This window comes from Aquarana catesbeiana, linkage group LG05, assembly GCF_042186555.1.
Source record: "Aquarana catesbeiana isolate 2022-GZ linkage group LG05, ASM4218655v1, whole genome shotgun sequence".
In the NCBI taxonomy this organism is placed as follows: domain Eukaryota; kingdom Metazoa; phylum Chordata; class Amphibia; order Anura; family Ranidae; genus Aquarana; species Aquarana catesbeiana.
This window is the reverse complement of record NC_133328.1, coordinates 426,246,928-426,263,300: the sequence shown is the minus strand read 5'-3', so window position 1 is coordinate 426,263,300 and position 16,373 is coordinate 426,246,928.

Here is a 16,373-nt window from a genome sequence, read left to right as displayed (position 1 = left end):
CAAAGTATATTCATATATCTTATGAGGATAAGAAGATCACTCCCATATGTTGAAATGCAAGCTGAAAAAATGGCAGCTAAGTAAAAGAAGGCAGGAGCAGTGGTTGCATCAGAGCAGTGCAACAAAGCTCACGGGGATATCCCTGATAAGTGGAAATGGACATCTAATGAAAAATAAAAAATATTTCCAAATAAGGGTGACACTAAGTCCCACACAATCTTGCCAGCGCTTCCTATGTAGTCAGGGCAGTTTGCCGGCTCTGTGTGACTATCTCTTCCCTCGTAAATCATAAAACTACATGTATAGCCTGTGGCCCTGTCACAGAGCTTATACATCTTGACCCCGTATCTGGCACGCTTGCTAGGAAGGTACTGTTTGAATGACAAGAGGCCAGAAAACTTAATAAGGGACTCATCAATGCAGACAACTTGAAGGGGAGTAAACAAGTCTGCAAAATGTTGCTTGAAGTGGTTTATGAGGGGCCGAATTTTGTAGAGCTGATTGCATCCAGGGTCTCCACGAGGACGACAGAGTTCATTGTTGTTGAAGTGCATGAACAAAATCTGCTTGTATCGTGCCCTGGCCATGGAAGCAGAGAACACGGGCATACTGTGAATTGGGTCAGTGGACCAATATGACCACAACTCACTCTTTTTGGTTATGCCCATGAGGAGGGATAGGCCCAGAATGATCTTAAATTCGGAAACTGTAATTGGTTTCCAATCTCTGGAAAGGGAGGACTGGGGAATAGTGGCGATGTGTTGACCAGCGTACAAATTGCTTTGGTCCACAATAGATCTATAGAGATCTTCAGTGAAAAACAGTGAATAAAAATCAAGTGACGTAAAATCAACTGTTTCCACCTGAATGCCGGGTTGGCCAGTGAATGGGGGAAGTACGGGTGCTGCAGAAGTGGTGGGTTCCCAATTAGGATTGGCAAATGCAGCAGGAAGGGCACTATGGGCACAATGGGCCTGTGTTCGTCTTCTTGGTGGCAGCGGGACACTACTTGTGCTTGCCGCCTCGCCAGCTTGAACTGCACTTATGGGACTCGCCACGTCACCAAATGTTACTGCAGTGCTGGATGTACGACCAGGGTGTACTAGGCCGCTGGTGCTTGCCAGTTCACCAGAAGGAATAGTGGCGATAGTACTACTCTGCTCCATACGAGAGCCCTGCGGTTCTTGCACCTCAAAAGCAGAAGAAGAAGATTGGGGCAAAACACAGGTGCTAGCAGGTATCTAGGCTGATCCCGCTAACACTTCATTTTTGGAAACTCTAAACTGCTGGGGGCACTAGTATAGATCTGATCGGATCAGATATTGATCCATTCAGATACTATACCACTAAGGGAGGTGTATGCTGCCTGCGTGGGTGTTAGTGGTACTGGCACTAACCTGACGCTGCCTGGGGTGATGCAGACCCTATCTGACCCTAAAACCTAACTTATATCACCCGCCGGGCGATTAGGGGGTTAAACCTTTATTAGATAATAAATGATGGGTGCCCTGACACTATATAAAACTAACTAACTAACCAGCGTCACCCGTAACAGTTATACGGTGAAAGGGTTAACTAGGGGGCAATCAGAGGGTTAAAATCTTTACTAGGTAGTATATGGGGGTATCTGATGGCGAACCTAAATACTTACCTGCCTAACTAGCGTTACCTGTGACACTAATACAGCGATCAGATAAACGATCGCTCAGCCTGGTTTCACACATGTGCATTGTGAATTGAAGCTCAGGTTTCACTGGGGCGATAAAAATCTCCTGTTCAAAGGCTCATCTGCATTTTTGCTCAGGATCAGTGAGCGGGGGGGGGGGGGGGGGTTAGGTGTAGTAAGGAGAAGGAGAAAATCCATGTTCAGAAGGCAATGCATCTGCGAAGCTTGTAATTCGGGCTTGTAATTCGCATCGCAATGCCCAGAAAACGCACACGTTTTTTGTGCAATGCGCAGTGCGAATGCAACGCACATATGTGAACCAGATGCATTCATATGAATTTTAAAATGTCCTGTGAATTAGATGCGGCGTAAGCTGCATCTAATTCGCATAGGTGTGAACCCGGGCTTAGTGACACTGGCGACGGGGGGTGATCAAGGGGTTAAAACTTTATTGGGGGGGTTAGGGGGTACCCTAGACCTAAAGAGCCTACCACTAACCGCCCTACCACTTATAACTGTCACAAAATGACACCAATGCAATAATCAGAAGAAACAAAAACTGCTATTGGTGTCACTGTGACAGGGGGTACAGGGGGGTAATCGGGGGGTGAAAAGTGTGCCTAGAGTGTTCTACTGTACGTGTAGTGTTTGGTGCACTTACTTGATGTCTTCTCTCCTCGGAAGCCGGAACGAAAAGGCTTCACGAGGAGCGATGACATCACTTCCTCTGCCGCTGTTTACATTACAGCAGCAGAGAATATTCTCATTCACCAGGAGCGATCGTGAGGGAGTTGCCATGAATCAGTGGCCTCCCCTTCACCTCGAGTCGCTCCTGACGGTAATCCGACCGCCGCAGGCACCGGGGGGGGTCCGATAGCACCCCCCACCTGCGGGCAGGCAGGGACGTACAGGTAAGCCCTTATGCCTGTCCGTGCCATTGTGCCGTCGTACATCGGCGTGCGGCGGTCGGCAACTGGTTAAAGGTTAAAGGATAAGTTCACCTTTGTTCACTTTTTTTTCTAAATTCAAGCTCCCCTATGTACCAATAGAGTATTCATGTAAAAAAAACAACACTTTCCATTAATTCTACACGCACTTACTATACTTGTCCTCATCCATGTTTCCAGACGTATCCATTAGTAATGCCTTACTTCCTGGTCAGACTTTAGGTTATGACACAGGAAGGAGTTGACCAGCTGACCTAATTAGCACACACCCTGCATCATCCACCCACCCACTTCCAGCTGCACCTTTTTTTTAAATGAAATGCAATCAGTGATCACCCGTCTCACTAAATACACAATATACAATCAGATTGCATAGTGTATGGCCATCTTTAAACAAGTACATAGAAGGAACAGAAACACTCAGCTATCAAGCCCCGTTCACATCTCTACATAGCAGGAACTCGTATTCTCACATGCGACTTTCTTTTTTTAGCGAGGTGGGGAGGCGAGTTGGAGCATTTTCACTCATCACACATAGGGCAGCCCACCCACCTGAATGGGCTGCCCTACACACAACAATCATCCCAAAGAAGCTTTAGAACTTTTTTTAGAGCAGAGCTTGGTTCATTTTTTACTGTGAATTTTGGTGCAGCGCATTTCTGAAATGCAAGGAAACGCACAGATGTGAATGGAGCCTCATTGTTCTTGTGTTATCGCACCAATTTCACTTTCAAGCCCCATTTACATCTAGCATAATGGGAGCGCATATTTTGTGGCTCGCTTGTCCTCAGACATGCATAAGGCAGACTGTTGATTTCAATTAGCTGCACTACATGTGGTTAATGGGACATTTTGGCGTTTTGTGGGTTGCGTGTTTTTTACTGTGCGTTTTTCAGCATGTGCCCCTCATTTTTTCACATGGCAAAATGTATGTTTGCTTCTGTGTTTGGTGTGCCATTAACAATTAATGGCACTGAAAGTGCAACTAGTAATTTCAGGTGTATAAAGATAGCCATACACTATACAATCTGATGGCAATAATCACATGAAAAATTTGACATGCTGGTTGTACCCAAGTCGATTGGTGGATCCACTTGGGTACAATCTTCCTGCCTATAGATAGTGTGAATCTTGGCCAGTCCCTGCTGAACCAGACAAGATTCAAATCATCTATGTCCAGCTTTACTGTAAGTACAATTAGAGAAATTGTAATTGTAAAATGAGAAAATGAAAATGAGACACCGTTTAAGAATAACAAATAACAGTCACGTATGTACCTAGTACGTACAGCAAACTCTATAGATAAAACTAGACCATCAAAATCAACCAGGCATGGTAAAAAAAGAAAAAAAATATTGGGTGCGCTAGTTCCAAGCGTGCTGGTCAGGTAGGGTAGAACCTTGTTTCTGCTCCATACTGCTTTGTAGGATGACAGAAACAAGAAGACTAACATGTTGCTGCATGACTCTCATTACAATTAATAAAATTATATTGTGTCATACATATTGTCATATACATACTTTAATTTCAATAGTTTTTATTGGTTTTGTAGTTACAAAAGTAATGTACATTCCAGTAAAAAAGAGGGAACGTTTGGCACACAAAATTCAAAGAAACATAACAAAATGGCCAACATGGTCCAGTAATCAATAAGATAATATGTGACATGTCATAGGATACCATAAGAGTTATATAATCGTATTAGTAAAGGAGTGTTTGATCAGCAAATCAAGTATATCCTTTCATGTGTCTAGATCAGAATGATATGCGTGTTGGTAAATCAAGGTGAGTCTGGGAATGTTGTCAAAAAGCTATTGGCTAATCGTGGAGAGGCGGACGGGAGGAAGTACCCCCAACCACCCCTAAAGGGATCATGCTGTGGGTGAGGGACCTCTCTCCCCCCTGGCTCCCCGGCCACCAGACTTAGGTCTCCACGAAGAAGCGTGAAGTGCGAACAATTATTAATTGGATATAATAATATCTTAAAACTGGTAAAGTAATCATTAATGTGTCTAGAACCAACACTGGGATGTAAAGAACAGGGTGGGGGAAAGCTCGAGTAGCTTGGAGAATAGGAACTTCGAAGAGGCCTAGCTCCAGTGTTGCTGTTCCATGCACCGCTGATGCATAATAGATAAATCAGGATTAGCTAAGTCTTAGATATCTTGCCATGAATCAGTGAGAAGAAAGGTTGGGAGACGAAGGATAGAAGAGAAGCAGTAAAGAAGAGAGAAAGGAATAATGGGGTAATGGGGAGGTTCAATAGGGTCACCCAGAGCCCTATTCAAGTGGAGGAGTATACGCCTGAATATAAGGGGATATGGCAGTATTTGGCCCAGGGACCCCAGGTAAGTTCAAATATCCGGGATTTATCTTGTATAATGCTGACTCTTCTGTGCCATGATCCAGGATATTTTATGCTTCACTGCTGTGAAAGGAACTGCAGTTTTTTTCCAACGGGCAGCTATTGTAATTTTGGTGCCCAGTAGGATAAAGAAAATCAGTTTTTGCGTATGTATATCTACCTTACTCAGTTTAAGGTTGAGGAGTGCTATGTCTGGTGTTTGGGAGACCTGAACGGTCGTCACTCTGCGTATCAGAGAGAATACTTTGTTCCATAGGCCCCTTATACGTGGGCATGACCACCATATTTGATACATTGTTCCTATATGATTGCAATTTCGGAAGCACAGCGGGGAAGCATCTGGGTAAATCTTAGCAAGAAGGGAGGGAACCCTGTACTAACGGGTTATTACCTTAAGGCTAGCTTTAATTAGAGAGATATTTAATATACCCTTGAAGGAACGTTGAAAGCAGGAAACCATTTGTCCTGATCCCAGGATATATCAAGGTCATTTTCCCAAGATAGGGCGTAGGGAGGCTTAGACATGACTGAGGCTAGGGAGGAATAAATGATGGAGATCCCGCCCCTCTGATCCGTGAGGTCCGAACACCATGATTCGTAGGTCGTGACCCTGGGAGGTTCTGGTTTATTAGGCCAGATGGAATGGAGAAAGTGTAGTAGTTGTGTGTATCTGAATCGTTCAGTGGGTGGCATCTCAAGTTTACTGGTGGGCCTGTGAGTGTGAAATAGTTTCCAATTCTAAGTAGACCTTTATTAAACCACCAACTAAATGCTAAAATGTTCATTCCCGGCGGAAAGTCGGGATTATGAAATATATGTGTTAGGGGTCAAAGAGCTGAGATCAGGGATGGGTTTTTGTGTAATTGATCACACAGAGCCAATGAGTGGGAGCCAAAATGGGGGGGTCTAAGCTTAGCAGGAGACCATATTAAGAAGTCAATAGTGTGGAGAGGGACTGCTTGTCGTTCCATGGAGACCCAATCAGGTTTTGGGCCCCGTGAATAGACAGTGGAGATCTGGGCCAGCTGAACGGCTTGGTAATACCACCAAATGTTGTGTAAGGCTAAACCCCCTTGAGATTTAAGCCTAAATAGAATGTTTTTAGAGCATCTTCTTCCCCTTATTAAAAGAAGAGATCTGGGGAATTGGCGCTGCCCTATACCATTAGATGTTAATTAAAAATCACAGAAACATATAAATAAATATATAAAACGAAAAGAGCTAAATGTGTATCCCTTAGGTGAATGTACCCCTACGCTTGTGCCAGAAATAAATAAATAAAATTAGTGAAAAGGTGTGATTCTTTAAAGTGAGCGTGCAATTCCTCTGTATTGCGTAAATGAATATTACAATATATGGGTTTGGGTTAAATTTGCCCCACCTCCATTGCAAAACTACACATTTACAACATATCAAATCATATCAAACTAACCAAAACTTTTGAAAAATTAATATTAAGTAGCCCCCTATAATATTGTTGGGGTCCGTGACAAACCACACTATTTGGGGGCTAACAGTATCCGTGTGAGGTTACCACATATCCCTAATATATATGGTGACTAAAGTGCACTATGCATAAAGTGAAACCAAAGTGCATTAGACCTCTATGATACAATCCCAAAATTCATATATAATAAATTCATATATAAAAAATTCATAAAAATAGAAATCCAAACCATTGACACTCAAAATAAAAAGTACCGAATATGAATACACATCTGTGAAAAAAGTCCCTGTGATGTATGACGTGTGAGCGTGACTCCGGCTTACGCGTTTCGTCATCAGACGTTGTCAAAGACGGTCTTTGCACGGGAGCACGGGGGGGGAGCACTTGGAGTCACCAGCTTCTACATGCACGGAAGTCACCTTTTACCACTCCTTGGGCATTTGTAAATGCATGTCAACCGATCCTGACATTTTCAATATCCTTGTCTCTAAAAATAAGACATTCTAACCCTGTTTGGGTCCATCACAGGGACTTTTTTCACAGATGTGTATTCATATTAGGTACTTTTTATTTTGAGTGTCAATGGTTTGGATTTCTATTTTTATGAATTTTTTATATATGAATTTATTATATATGAATTTTGGGATTGTATCATAGAGGTCTAATGCACTTTGGTTTCACTTTATGCATAGTGTTACTGATACTGTTAGCCCCCAAATAGTGTGGTTTGTCACGGACCCCAACAATATTATAGGGGGCTACTTAATATTAATTTTTCAAAAGTTTTGGTTAGTTTGATATGATTTGATATGTTGTAAATGTGTAGTTTTGCAATGGAGGTGGGGCAAATTTAACCCAAACCCATATATTGTAATATTCATTTACGCAATACAGAGGAATTGCACGCTCACTTTAAAGAATCACACCTTTTCACTAATTTTATTTATTTATTTCTGGCACAAGCGTAGGGGTACATTCACCTAAGGGATACACATTTAGCTCTTTTCGTTTTATATATTTATTTATATGTTTCTGTGATTTTTAATTAACATCTAATGGTATAGGGCAGCGCCAATTCCCCAGATCTCTTCTTTTAATACTTCCAATTAACTCCTATTAGGAATTAATTAAGGGGAGGCTGCAGCCCTTCTATAATATTTTCCTAAGCGCGGACTTCTAATTTAGTATCTTCTTCCCCTTGGTCCCCATACAAATTGAAGAATTTTGTATTGCAATGTATGTAACTGTGATTTCCGGATTGGGATAGGTAATGACCTGAATAAGTAAAGTAGGCGAGGGAGGAGGGTCATTTTGATTGCATTAATACGGCCTAGCCAGGAAAGGGTATGCTTAGCCCAGGTAGTAAGGTCTGAAGACAGTTTATGGAAGACGGTCAGGTAATTAGAAGAGTATAAGGAATCTATACTAGAGGAGAGATTAACCCCTAAATAAGGGATGGACGTTGAGCTCCATGAGAATGGGAAATGGCTTTGTAGGTTACCTAGTAGGTTGGGGGGAACAGTGATGCTTAGTGCTAGTGATTTGGAGACTTTAACGCGGAGGCCGGAGATATCGCCAAATTTATCAAGCAAGGAAAAAATATTGGGGGTTGAGATCAGTGGAGATGTTACAAATAATAGCAAGTCATCAGCGAACAGAGCGCATCTATGTTCTTGTTTACCACAAAAAAAACCCTTAATATCAGGATGGGATCTGATTGCAATGGCCAGGGTCTCTATTGCTATAGCAAAAAGGACGGGGGAAAGTTGGCAGCCTTGCCTTTTACCCTTTTCTATAACGAGGGGTTTAGAGTAGCAGCCCTGGAGTCTAACCTGTGCACTAGGGCTAGAGTACAGGGCTTGCAGTGTCCCCAGAAAGTGTGGGCCAAAGCCCCATCTCTCCAGGACACTAAATAGGTATGGCCAGGTTACTGTGTTGAAAGCTTTTTGGAGGTCGATCGATAACAGGAATCCTTCCTGATGGGGTCCTCCGTCCCAATGGGAGTTAAGGAGGGATATGATGTCCATTGCTCTTCTTATCTGGTCAGGTCCTTGTCTCCCCGGGATAAAGCCTGATTGGTCCTTATGAATATAGAGAGCTATGCAGGATGAGAGTCTGTTGGACAAAATTTTTGTTAAGATTTTTAGGTCGTTGTTGATTAAGGAGATAGGACGATAATTAAAAACTAAGGATGTATCTTTACCAGGTTTAGGTATAACCGATATAAAAGCCAGGTTTAGGGCTCTATCCAGGGGAGAACCAAACCTGAGAGAGTTGAAGAACCTGACCATATAAGGGACCAAGGTAGTGGCAAATTTTTTATAATAACCGACAGAAAAGCCATCCGGTCCCGGGGCTGAATTTTGTTTAAGCTGCTTTATCACCTCAAGGACTTCCGATTCGGAAATCAGGTCGTCTAGGAGGTCAGAATGTTCCGAGGATAGTTTGGGGAGGGAAACATTGTTCAGGAATTCTGCTATGGAAGGTTGGGTACCTGAATGCGCATTTTTATATAAAGAGGTGTAGAATTCATGGAATGTTTCCATGATGCGGCATGGGTTTTGTGTGAGCTTCCCCGTCCGAGCTCGTATTTTGGGAAAGGTGTGAGAACGAGTTCGTGGGGATAATTCTGCTGCTAATTTGTCTCCTATTTTGTCTGCCTGGTGATAGAATCGAGCTCCTGACCATCTTAGGTGTTTCTCAGCTTTGGTGGTAAGTGAAAGATTTAGGGACATCCGAGTTGATTCCAGGGACTTCAGAGACTCTCTAGTGGGGTTCCGTTTATGGGCCTTGCTTAAAGATTGGAATTACACCATTGTAATTCTATCCAAAAAACATTAGTGAATCATGGAAATAATAATCATAAAGTTCATAAATTAATGAATAAGTGAAGAAAATATAATGTCCCACTACATGAAAATATGGATGTGATCCACACGGAAGATGATATTCCAAGAGTTGATAAAGGGTTGTGTAAGTCTGTAAAAAGAAAACACATCAGCCAAACAGGGACATCATGGGAAGGATGGTATGTATAAACTCTTACCAGATCCTATGGACTCCCTTTTCAGCGATAGGGAGTCAAGAAAGCGTTGTGCCACCCAGGGCATGAGGTAGGATATCCCAGCAGTTGAACCCTCCGGGCTGGACTCTGCGTAGATCTCTGGAAGTCACCAGGTAGGTCCTTGTAGTGGATATCCAGAATGTGAATCCAGAAGATGAAATATCCCTCATGAGACTGGAGTGAACACTCACTCTCTTTCAGATGATATGTGGAAAGAAAAAACGCCTCCACATGGTGCAGTTAAAAAGGGGGTGTTTTTTTAATGCTAAAAAACTTTACAATAAAAACGTGATCGCAATAACATAAAAAAGAGCATGGGCAACATGGAGGAAGGTAAATCGGCCCATTTAGATGCCGCCATCTACCTGTCCCTGCAGAGGGCTATATCTGCAAGCCTTTAAGACCTTGCTACTCAGGAGGTCTACCGTGTCCGTTAAGGGTCCATCCTTATTGCCCCCTCAAGTCACCGGTTGCTGGGATTCCTCCTCATATCTTTCTTCACCTTTTTTCTTATCTACATGGGCAGTGTTCAAACGGACTGTGGATATGTGATCCCTCCCCTGATGATTGGTGTATCCTCACTGAACACTCTATGAACGGACCTAATTCACTATCACTGCTTTATTTATTTATTTTTTCACCAGTCACTCATGAATTTTGAAATGATTATAGCTATTATGGACTTGATTTGATTGATTTTTCTTGGTACGAGATCACTGAATTTATATTTGTTTGTGTTTGTCATATTTTTTATATTTGCTATTATTATTTATTATTGGCAAATTGATATAGTCACTTTAGATTGATTTAAGTATCTACTTTGTTATTAACCATTAGATTGTGAGTGCACTTAGTATAATTCTTTTAGTTTATTACACTGATATTAGTGTTTTTTTTTGTTGCAGCTGCAATTTAAGGTACTTATATTAGCTCTCTAGCGCGGTTTTCTTTTTTTCTTATATGGTATAAAGTTGATGGGGGGCAGAGTAGTGTGTATAATCTTTGGATCTAGGGTTTAATTCTCTCCAGATGTCCACAAGGCCCAGGGAACACAATGTGGAGGCTATCTTAGTGCTCTGTTTTGGAGGTTTCCTTGACTGAGAGGGGCCTGACCCCGATTTGTCAAGGGAGAGATCGAAAGGGAGATTCGTGTCTCCACCTATGATTATTTTCCCCTCCAGCTGCGGGCCTAGTGTGGACATCATGGAGGAAAAAAAGGAAGCCTGGCCTTTGTTTGGGGAGTAGTAGGATCCAATTGAGTACTGGATACCCTCAATAGTCTGCTTTGGAAAGAAAAAACTGGGGATAGTTCCCGTGCAAAAAGGAGGGGTTGTATGATGACGGGAAATGTGTTTCCTGTAGTAAAAGGACTGCAACCTTTTATGATTGATAGTGGTTAAAAAGTTTTCGTCTCTTAACTGGGGAATTTATCCCATGATCATTGTGAGTAGCGATACAAATAGGGGGAGATGTGCAGGTGTTAAAATACACGGATCAGAGGGGGGGATGTACGCATCTTCCTATAGGTTCTTACCCTGACTTTCAGAAGTGGGTTATATGTCATAACCTCTGGTATATGAGAATCTTGATGATGTATCTGCAGGTGTTGTGATGAGCATCTGGATGACCCTAGGGAAAGGTGAGAAGGGAGAAGAGGGGAGGTAGAGGTAGCTGAACCTGAGGAAGAGAGACATGACATGTCAAGAACACTGAACATAACTATATAACAAGCAGTAATAATGCAACTTATGTAGAGCCAAAGTTCCCTTGTGGGGGGGGCTTCATACCACCCCCAGCAAGTTTTTCCCAAAAAAGGAACCCCAATCAAGGGGGTTGTTGTACAGTCTCCGAGTGGGGGAAAAACGCCACTCTGGGGCAGGTGGAGGCGAAGTGTGGCCGCTCCAGCCATTCCGCCAAGAAAAATACAAAAAATACAAAAAAAAAAAAAAAGGAGGGGAGTATCCTGTGAGAGGTGGCTGTCCGACCTTCTATAAACTGAGGTTACAATTTCAATACCCTAATCTATATGTGGGGGGGAGAGGGAAATTACTTCCAAACTGATCTAGCAGGCATTTAAACAGACTCCAGTCAGACTTTAGAGAGTCTTGTTGTCCTCTCTGAGAAGGATGAAATTGCTAGTTCCCCTCCATATACGTTGGGTATAAGTGTAGCCATCCAGGACCTGATCGCCCAGGTAGAAAGGGATTGGCAGGAAGTCCAGAGCAGAATATTAGGGATGTGGGGAAGAATGTCATTCTTGCATCATAGGACGTGGGTCAGATCCAAACCCTGCAAGGTAGGTAAGGGTGACGTGGGGAGTCAATGACCCAAGACATGTCAGTAAGGTCTCAGAAGAGAGATAAAGGGTTCATTGCAGAATTCTTGTTAAGGTGGGCGACCATCTTTAGATCTCTTAGCTTGTTGCTTGTACCACAAGGGTTTAATGGGGCTTGTGAGGGGAGGTCTTTTTGCAGGGATTGGGGTCCTGGGATCCAGAGCTGGAGCAGGAGAAGGAGAACGGGATATGAGGCCAAGTTGAAGCAACAGCCATTCTCCATCTACGAAGTTCGTGAAGCTGTAAGACTTATTTAAGTAGGCAAAGTTTAGGCGAAAGGGAAATGACCATCTATAAGTGATCGATTTTTGAGACAGGATTTGCAAGAGTGGTTTTTAAGGATCTCCGTTTTTGTATTGTGTAAGGAGAGAGGTCAAAAAATATTTGAATGGGATGTCCTTGTATAGAAAGGTTTTCTGTTTCCCTGGCTTTATGCATGACCTCCTCTTTGACTCTGAAAAAATGGATTTTCACCACTATGTCTCTGGGCAGACCGTCTTGGCGAGGTGTTTGGAGAGCCCTGTGAGCACGGTCCAATTCCAGCAGGTATTCTGGTATGTCAGGGATCAGATTTTTGATGAATGAGCGAACGATTTTGTCGGTTTCTTTAAACGACTCAGGGAGGCTTCTCAGTCTGAAATTATGTCTGCGCGATCTATTTTCGAGATCGTCAAGTTTTGAGAATGCTATGTCTAGCTGTTCATGTAGTTCTTAGATCCTGTCAGTATTCTGATTGACAATGGCAATGGTTTGATCGGTCTTAGCTTTGATCGCCTCAATTCTGGCTCCCAGGTAATGCAGGTTCGCCTGTATTGTAGATGTGATTTGTGAGGCAGTGTAGGCCAGACCTCTGGAGAGCATTTTTGAGAATGTCTCCATTAAAGATGAAAAGTCTGTGGGGATAGAGATGGGGGATCCAAAATTAGCTCCTGGATGGACTGGGGTGTTAATGAAATCATCCATTGGGGTAAGGGGGGACCATCTAAAGTCCTGCCAATCAGAGATTCTGTGGTTGTGGCGGATAATAACATATCCTGCAGGTTACTCACTGTTTGGAGAAGCGGCCCCTCTGTGTGTGAGTCTTGGGCTGGTGGATCTGCAATGGATTCCTCCAGATTCTGGGCTGAGCCTCGTGCAGCAGTAGCGGCCGCCATTTTGGCGGGGGCCGTGATCGGAGGTCTGGGATTAAGATGCCGGGATAAATCCCGTCTAGCTGTGCCCCCGATCGGGGGGGTGTGAGGGCCTGATCGGCGAAATCCTCCTCTTCTGGTAGCTGTGGCAGAGAGTGCAGGCTGGAGCGTTGTGGACCTCTCAGAACATGCAACTGTCCATGGAGCCGCCACGCATGCGCCTCCATATACATACTTTTTTACATTATTATTGTAATGCCTATGATATTTACTTTGTGGTTAGGAATGGCTGCATGTTCTTCTGGGTTGTAATTTATTTTTTTTGATGATCATGCACAATAGTTCTCACTTGATGTTTTATTCTACGAAACCAATACACATTACATAAAAATTGTAAGTTCAGTTCAGTAATGAGAAATTGTGCAGTTTGCTCCTTTAGTAATTTTCTTTTAGAAGGTCTGAATTGGTTCCTGAAATTTGTGTACACACTATAAGAAAATCTTATGATTGTTCCGAATACAGAATTTTCCCTCCAATTATCATATAATGTGTAGGCCCCATTAGTGATTGTTATTCCATAGATATGGTCATACACAGGACCAAAATCAGCAAATTTTGGCCAAATGTGAAATTTCCAACTCCATCAAATAAAAATTGTTCCCTTTTGGCCACAGAGGAGGGGACAAAGTTAACTGACAAGGCTTCCTTAGCTTTTGTATAATCACCAAAATCATTCTGTTCTTGGGAACATATCTGCTTGTGGCAAGAACCAGTTATGATATACAAATTAAAGTTATTCTTATTCCTATTAATCAACTTGAAATAACCTTCCACTAATCTATCTCTACTGAAAAATGAATGTAATGATTTTGCATGGGTTACGGTTACTATTACTGCACTGTGTATGATCATCTTAGCTCTTGCCCTAACTTACCTGATAAAACTGCAATCTTTCTTTTCATAGATTGCATTACTTGATGATGAGAAGGCGAGCTGCCTTTAAATGCAGTGGGACGGATCTACTGTACATAAATTGTACTAAATACATCTATTACAGAAAAAGGGGTTATTGACAACTAGTTAGAAAGGAGCTAGTTCAGGTCCACATCCCTAGTATAACATGTAAAAAACAAAGTTCCTCAAATATGGGACTTTAATGGGCCAAAAATGCTCAGGGAGTAGGGAATTTTTATAAAATTACAAATTTATTACAACACGTCAGTGGCGTATCAACAAGATGAATACAATTGAAACACGTGATAATAATGAGGACAGATGCCCAAATCAACTGTCGAAAAGACAGAAGAATTCCATTTCGACGAATGAGGTAGAGGTCTTCTTCAGGGAAAATGGGCTGAGACTTTCCAGATCAATAAATAAATAAATTGTATTAAACATATTGCAACAAAAAAGAAAAGAGAGAAATGTACTTACAAGTATCAATACTGACCTCATTTGTCATATATGTCAATCAGAAAAAAATCATAATTCAACAGATAGAAGGAAACTAGAATGCCACTGCAGCGCCATGTAGCCAAAGCAGGATGGAACTAGATCGTATCCACATCAAATATATCAGTAAGACTCTGTATTGTTGAGCCCATTGAAGATTTTTAGCAGTCTTTGCTGTAAAATATGTGGATTTGAGGAAATAGCTCAAGACTTGTGTGTGCTGCATACATACATGCCCTATGCATATATACATACATGCCCTGCTTCACAAAAAGGTTGTTGTGTCTTTTTATTTATTTATTTTATTTCTTCAAGAAAAATGCAGTAATTTGAGGCCAGAATTCTAGTATCACACAAATTTATTTGAAATAACGAATATCGATCATAACGAAAGATCTGAAAAAAAAAACAAACAAATGAGACAAAAATGAAAAAAAAAGATTTTTTCAGCAGTGAACATGTCTAATTGGAAGATTCTAGTGACTGTTATGCCCAGTACACACGGTCGGACATTGATCGGACATTCCGACAACAAAATCCTAGGATTTTTTCCGACGGATGTTGGCTCAAACTTGTTTTGCGTACACACGGTTGCACAAAGTTGTCGGAATTTCCAATCGCCAACCACGCGGTCACGTACACCACGTACGACGAGACTAGAAAAGGCCAGTTCAGAACCAAGCGCGGCACCCTTTGGGCTAATGCTAATCTCGTGTTAGTAAAAGTTTGGTGAGAGACGATTCACGCTTTTTCAGACTCGTGGCTTTCAGATCGTTTTCTGCCGTTCAGTTTGTGCTTGTGGGTTTGTATCTGCTCTTCAGTGCGTGCAAGCAATTTCCGCGTGACTTAGTCATTGTGTTCTTGTGCGTTCGTTACTGTTTTTCAGGTCGCTCTTCACAGGCCTTGCTGTTCTTCAGTGCGTTCTGTTACTTCGTTCTGAGCAGCCGACCGTTTTCTAGCCATGTTGCGTATACGTACTCCTCATAGAGTTCGTGCTGTGCGGGGGCTTGGTGTTGGGGTCCTGACCTAGACACAAGCCCAGTCCATGAACAGGGTGGGGAGGAGTTCATGGACCAAGAATTGGTTGCTTCAGCGTGACTAGTTCTCTCATATGCCTTTGCTCCGTGAGATTCGTGAGAATAATCCTGATGATTTCAGGAACTTTCTCCGGATGACGGACCCCGTATTTCACCGTTTGTTGGCTTCGCTGACCCCCTATATCAGCAGGTAGGATACCTGCATGAGGCAAGCCATCACTCTGGAGCAGAGGCTCGTCGCTACCCTGCGGTACTTGGCGACAGGGAGAAGCCTGCAGGACTTGAAGTTCTCGACAGGCATCTCCCCCCAGGTTCTGGGGATCATCATCCCAGAGACCTGTTCTGCCATCATCCAGGTCCTGCAGAAGGAGTATATGAAGGTAAGATTTTTATCCTTTAATATCACATTTTATTGTATTGAATGTTTGCTAATATATTGTATTTCTTTCCTCATTCCCAAATTACCATGAATGGAATATGCTGTGAATGTCCCCTTTGTTCTCATGCATGCTGGATTTTTATGTAATTATTTTTTTGTCCTTCATACATATTTGCCTTCACTAACCTCCCCAGCATGCTCTCCTGCCCTATATTCACCTCATGTAGTCACTTAACAATGTATTTTATCAGCTCCATAGTAGTGCTGTACCCCAAACACCCCCTTAAAATGTTTAGAAATGTGATTTGTGCTTTAAATTCAGGCAGAGTGCCAGAGGCTTTTTTTTGTAGTGTCCCCAAATCATTTTTATTAACCCTCCCTCCCCCAACTGCTAAATCAGCTGATGCCAATTCTCTATCTATACTCAATCATCTATCTGCTGACTTTGCCAAACCCAGACACACTATACCCACCTCTTTTGTGGTCAGATTTGTGGATGAATTCCCAAAAGCATGTAGTGCAAGGGCCTGCCTGTATGCTTTCAAATGGTA